Genomic DNA, 6,000 nt, shown 5'->3' on the forward strand with positions numbered 1-6,000 from the left:
GTGCAGCTGATGATGAGGCCTGTGCCAAGTCCTCTGCAGCTCAGCAGACTTTCATGCCATGCGTCTTTAGACCCAAATTCTCCACAGATACATAGTAAGCTGCAATTAAGATATTGCCAACAAGCCACAATTCCCATCTCCCTTTATTTCTTAAGAAATAAAAGAAAAGAGTCAAGAATCCCCCTTGCCTGCCCAGAAAAGCCAAAGACAGGCAGCCACGCTGTGTCTTTCTTCACCTTCATATCAGGAAGATCGGTCTTTCCTTTCTCGCCAGTTCTAACATGGAACCACCAGCCCAGACCCTGCATAGCTCTGCTAAAATGTCAGCTATGGCCCCACTTTTTACCAGCTCCCAGTACATTTCAGAAAAAAATCCACAACCATACCAGGCATGCTGCCATTTAGACCTCGAATATCCTCCAAATGTCTATGTGTTGAAGAACTGGTCTCCAGTTCATGGTGCCACTGGGAGTTGGTGGAAGCCTGAAGGAATAGGGCTTAGTGGAAGGAAGTTAGGGCACTGGACATAATCTCTTGGAAAGGATATTGAGACCCTGACCCCTTTTCCTCTTTCTCACTTTTCTTCCTGGTCAAGATGTAGTGAGAGCAGCCATCTCCCTAGGTACTCTGCCCACGATGGGTGACATCATGTCACAGGTCCAAAAGCAACAGGTTTCATCCAGCCAGTTCTCAAAACAAGCAAACAAACAAACAAACATGGAGCTGATACAAGCTTTTCACTATAAATTGGTTGCCTTGGGTGTTTATTATAGAAAAACAAAATGTGAGATAGTCCAAGGAATTACCAGCAGAGTTCCATGTCAATCACATCACAAAGCTAAAGCCTTTTTTTTTTTTTCCCCCTTTTCTGGTGTTCCTTCTCAAACCCTCTGCACCTCGTGGAACTTTGATGAGCAAGTATTTTGTAGCATTCATTGCTGTCCCTTTGTGTCTTCCTGCTCACCCGGCCCTGCCCTGTCTGTCTCTCTTCTCTTTCACACTGCTCTATGCCGCCATACTGCTCCGGGGAGAAACTGTGAGTAGCGGCACTGCTCTGTTCCTGTTCCACTAGCAATGTGTGCCTCTCTGCCTTTATGCCTTTCATGCTCTGTGTCTATGACACTCTTTTCATCTGACCATTTCCTCTTCCTCCTCATCGTCTTCTTTAGAATGAGGTAGGTGCCAGCTCCAGGGAGGGATTAGTACTCAAGTCCAAGTGGCACCTGTGTGGCAAAATGTTAGTGCTACCATAGGGGTGCACTGAATTGTTTAAAAAATACCTTTCAGTTGGAGCATTCCTAGTCCAAAAATCTGAAGTGCCCGGCATTCATACTTTTGGGGTACAGACATGATGCTTAATGCAGTTTTAGATTTAGAGCACTAGGATTTTGGATTTTCTGATTAGGATGCTCAAGAAGCGAAGTCCACACAAATATAAAAATTAAGAAGCGTTGAAATGTTGTTGGTCCCACATGTTATGGAGAAGAAGCAGACAGCCTGGATTTGCAGGCTTATCTCTGCCACAGAGGCTTTCTCCACGATGTCCCAGGGCCCACGCTATTGGCTAGTGGTCACTGAGCAGTCTCTCTTATTAACCACCTTAATAACGTAATAGTTATTTTTATTCCCACTCATGAATAAATTATCCAAGGCTGGAAAAGGTTAAGTAACTTGCTTAAGGTCATGAGGTTAGAAAACAGTTCAAGAAAATTTAAATCCAATCACTCAGGCACCAAAGTCCACCTACACAACCACCGGGCAACACTGCCTAATTCATCTTTCTACCACCCAGCCCATCATCCATTGCCCTCACTCTCTACATGGAGCAAAAGTTGGTGTTATTATATAATATAAAAGTAGTTGTATTGTTATCTAATACAACTAAAGTGGACCCAGTTGTTTATAGATAAGGAAATTATTTTCCTAGTGCCTTCTTCAGAGCCTTGGCAAATGAGTGAGTCTTTTTATGTGTTCTGGTTTTAAACCTATTTGTCTGATTTTTTTTTCCCCTATGTGACAGGATAATCATCATCTTTCCCAACAATGCATACAGGCACAGTACAACCTGTGAAAACAGCTGCATATTTAGGTGTGTAGTTCATTGCTGAAATGGAACCATCCTGTGCTTTCAGGCCTCCAGACTCATCTCTGAGATGTCCATCAACCAGGCTTGAGGTGTGTTATTAAAAAGTAGGAAAGTGTTAACTACCCTTGCACAAGTGGCAGTGGTTTATAAGGTGGCTCTCAACTGTTGCTGAGTTAAGGCTGCTCGTGGACTGTCCCCTTAAATACCTCTCTCTTGCTCTTTGGGGAAGGAGAATGATGGATATTTCTAATTACATCCGGCCGTGCTCTTCCCTGCTTGGTTCCCTGCAGGTTATGCTATTTGCCAATATCTATTTAACTGTAGCAGTAACAGGAAAAACTCCCAAGTCTAATCAACTAGAAATTCGTTGGCTGTCTCCCACTTTAGGGGAATCATAGTTTTGCAGTTGAGGTCATCTTTATATGTGAGAGAAGCACAAGGCGGAGAGAAAATTGGTATTAAAAATAGAGCCAAGTTCCAGACACTCACTCTCTAGAGCTCATGGAAGCTTCTGGCCTTTTATTATTAATGTTTAGCACTGACACCATGCTCCTACCTCGAGAGCATGCCAAAGATCCTTAACAGTGCCCGGATGAATCTCTGTAGCAGTCCAAGTTGGCACCTGCTAGAAGGTTAGGTTTTCTACTTCCCTGTCCTGTACAAGACCTGTGGCAGGATGTGTTACAGTAAATAGAGGATCCATCTGGTCTGTCTAACTGGAACCCTGACCATTTCTCCCACTACCTCTTTCCGATGCCTAAAGCTGCCTCTGACCTGATAAACACCTCCTCCAAAGTTCACAATTTAGGGTCAGAGGTTGCCAATGAGCTAACTCACTAAACAAAATACTGAACCATGCTGCCAATATGAGTGCTCTATCTGGTCAGAAAATTCAACTGTTGTGGATAACAGCCTTGCTTGTGAATCTAACACAAAGTCTGTCTAATAAAAGAATTGTAGAAGAGTAAAGAATATGTATTTTAAGCAGAGGAAAGATTTTTAGAAAATCTTAGGTTTGAATATATCATAGATGGGGCTGGAACAGGCAAGAAAGGGGAAGGCAATATTGGTGGTGCACTTTCCAGGCCAAACAGTGGGTCAGATTCTGAACTCAAAATTCTCATTTCATTGCTATTGGCATTCTTTGACTATGTATATGACAGTATCAGCATCCATGCAACTGAGAAGAGTGAGCTTAATGATTTCAAATGACTTTCCCAACATCCATTTGAGGAGTGAAACTTGAACCTTGGTTAGTGATCTTCAGAGTGTTGGGTTCTCTTTGACCTCACATTGGAACTGGGGTCAAGCAATAGCCCCGACCAGGAAAAGGTGAAGCATTTTCACAGGAAGCCAGAACAAGAGGCAGGTGTATATAAAATTTAGAGACCCACTCTTCAGAGCTTGGAGAAGATTCTGTCATTTTCTTATTAAATCTGAATTCGGACATCTCCTCCCACCTTGGGAGTAAGCTGAGGGTCCCCCATAGCACCCCACTGGAGCTTGCCAGCTGCGAAGGTTGGCATCTGACGACAGTTGCCTATAATAAGCATCTATCCAAATCTAAGGCCTAGGTTGGGGTGATAACTAAGAAAGGGCAAAGGACCCCAGGGCAAGGACCAGGTGCACTTGGACAGGATGAAGAAACACAGAAGGGATCTGGTGATGTTCAGGAAAGGCCAAAGGAGGTTGGCGTTCAGAGCTAGAGCTCTGTCTAATTGGAAACTGGGCAATGGGACAGAAAACTAGGGAAATGACTGATTACCAGTCCCCGGGCCAAGGTCTCAGGATTGAGAGGGCCCTATTCAAACCTGGCCTGATAGAGACGTGTTAGGTATAAATCCTTAACCCTTGCCTGTCCAGGTCCAGGGTGAGGCTGATTTTGTTAGAGGATTCTGTTGTTTTAGGGATGAGGCTAATCTTGTCAGAGGGTCCTGTTGTTTTGGGGTTTCCAGACTGAGATACTACAAATTAAAGAAGTGTGGGAGTCACTGATCTTGTCAAGGCCTGAGGCAAAGCCTGCATGTCATCAGGTCGTAGAACCCGACAGGATTGCCGGCTCTTCCCACATTTCGTCACTCAGCATGTTGCATGTTCATTCACCAAAGACTTGCTTGGAAATTTACTGTGATTCTTTTGGCTTTTTGTTTGTTTGGGTTTTGGTTTGGTTTGGTTTGGTTTTCATTTTTCTGAGGGTTGGTGCTACCAAACTGTGTGAGCCCTATTCCACTGTGGGTGGAGACAGAAGCCCGACTGTGCCAGGAATCCTGGTTTAGAAACCCAGACTCCTCCTTATTGAGTTTGTAACTGAAGACGATGCCAGGACACAAATAGTTCAAATATCAGGTCCCGTAGGATAAGGCCCCCAGGGAAGGGGCAGAGCAGAGCTTTTAAGGATGGGAGAGGAGGGAAAGATCTCCTGGTGTGAGGAGAGTACCAGATTTGGTGAGTTTTGAATCAGTGCGCAGCTTTGACATAGACATAAGGAGGGGTAGGACCAGAAGGCAGGATTTACAAGAACGAGCTTCGTGCCTAGGTGATGATGTCCCTTTACCTGACATCATCTGTCTTTGGGGATGGGTCCATTCCAGTCATGGGGTCAAAACTTCTTGTCACCTTCATGCCCACATCAGACCTCAGAATGCCTTCCTCTACTCTCTCTGCTTTTCTAGTGGAATGTGTTCCTTGCCCAAAGATCACTAGCATCCCTTCCACTATAGAACAGTCTAAAATAAGACAAACCCCCACACCAGCGCCTCCCCTCCACTTTCAATTCCCCTTTTGTTGAACATGCACAACCCTGTGGCTAGAGTTCTGAGGGTTTTTTTTTCCTCCTAAAAGGAACAACCAGTAACATTCCTAGAAGAGGAGGTTGGAAGTCATTCTCCCTTCCAACCATAGTTGGAGAATACTGGTGAAGCATGCTATCATTACACAGGAAGCCCTTGCTAAACTGAATGATCATTTGGGACACACCACCCTGTTTCCTAAGTGTGCATTCTGGAAGAGGCTTTCCTTCTTCCTGGTGTATATATGTGTTCTTAGATACATGTTGTCATGGGCATTTGCCTCAAAGGGATTTCTCTCTTAACAGAGAGCTCATTTGGTATAACCATCTACTCAAAGAGCATGAGACAGCCACACTTCCTAAAGCCTCCATGCTGCCCTGGCTGGCTGACAAATGAGGATGTGGGACAGTACCTTACTCTTTTGATATCAATGCTTTGTGCAAGACAGCCCAGGTGTGAGCAGCCTTGTTCAGGGCCACTGTGCAAGGTCTTTCTGGACCACTCATTTTAGGTACATAATCCTAAAGCTCATCGAATTTACTTCCCTTGACTAAAGTTCTGTCCTCTCAACATGCTGGAGCAGCATGGAGGGAGAGAAATAGACGTTACCACTGCTCCGATTTGGCAATTACTAACTGTGTGACCAAAACCGTGACTTTGACTGTTTCAAAATCTGCTCATCTTCACAATGAGAGGAACAATACCTACTCTAGGAAGCTGTGAATATGAAATAAGTCCAGATTATAGCAAGCTCTTAGGTATATATAATAGTCCTTCTTTGAACTTCTGAGTTCTAAATAAAATGGTTTTAAGTAGACCTGAACTCAGCTTTTATAAATTATTTTGGATGTAAGAATTATGTTTGGTTTGCTAAGGAGCTGGCTTAAGCTTAGGCATATACACATCTTCATGAGATTTATTTATGCATACATGCTTCTTATGTATCCAGACTACATACCTAGGTGTATATAATCTCTCTCCTTTCTCTTCTCTCTCATCTCCTCTGTCTTGCCTCTCTCCTCTCTCCCTCTACTCCCTCTCTTTCACACACACACACACACACACACACACACACACACACACATACCTTGAATTAATTATAGGTGTGGTATGCATTTAGTGCCA

This window comes from Peromyscus leucopus, chromosome 1 (assembly GCF_004664715.2).
Source record: "Peromyscus leucopus breed LL Stock chromosome 1, UCI_PerLeu_2.1, whole genome shotgun sequence".
NCBI lineage: Eukaryota > Metazoa > Chordata > Mammalia > Rodentia > Cricetidae > Peromyscus > Peromyscus leucopus.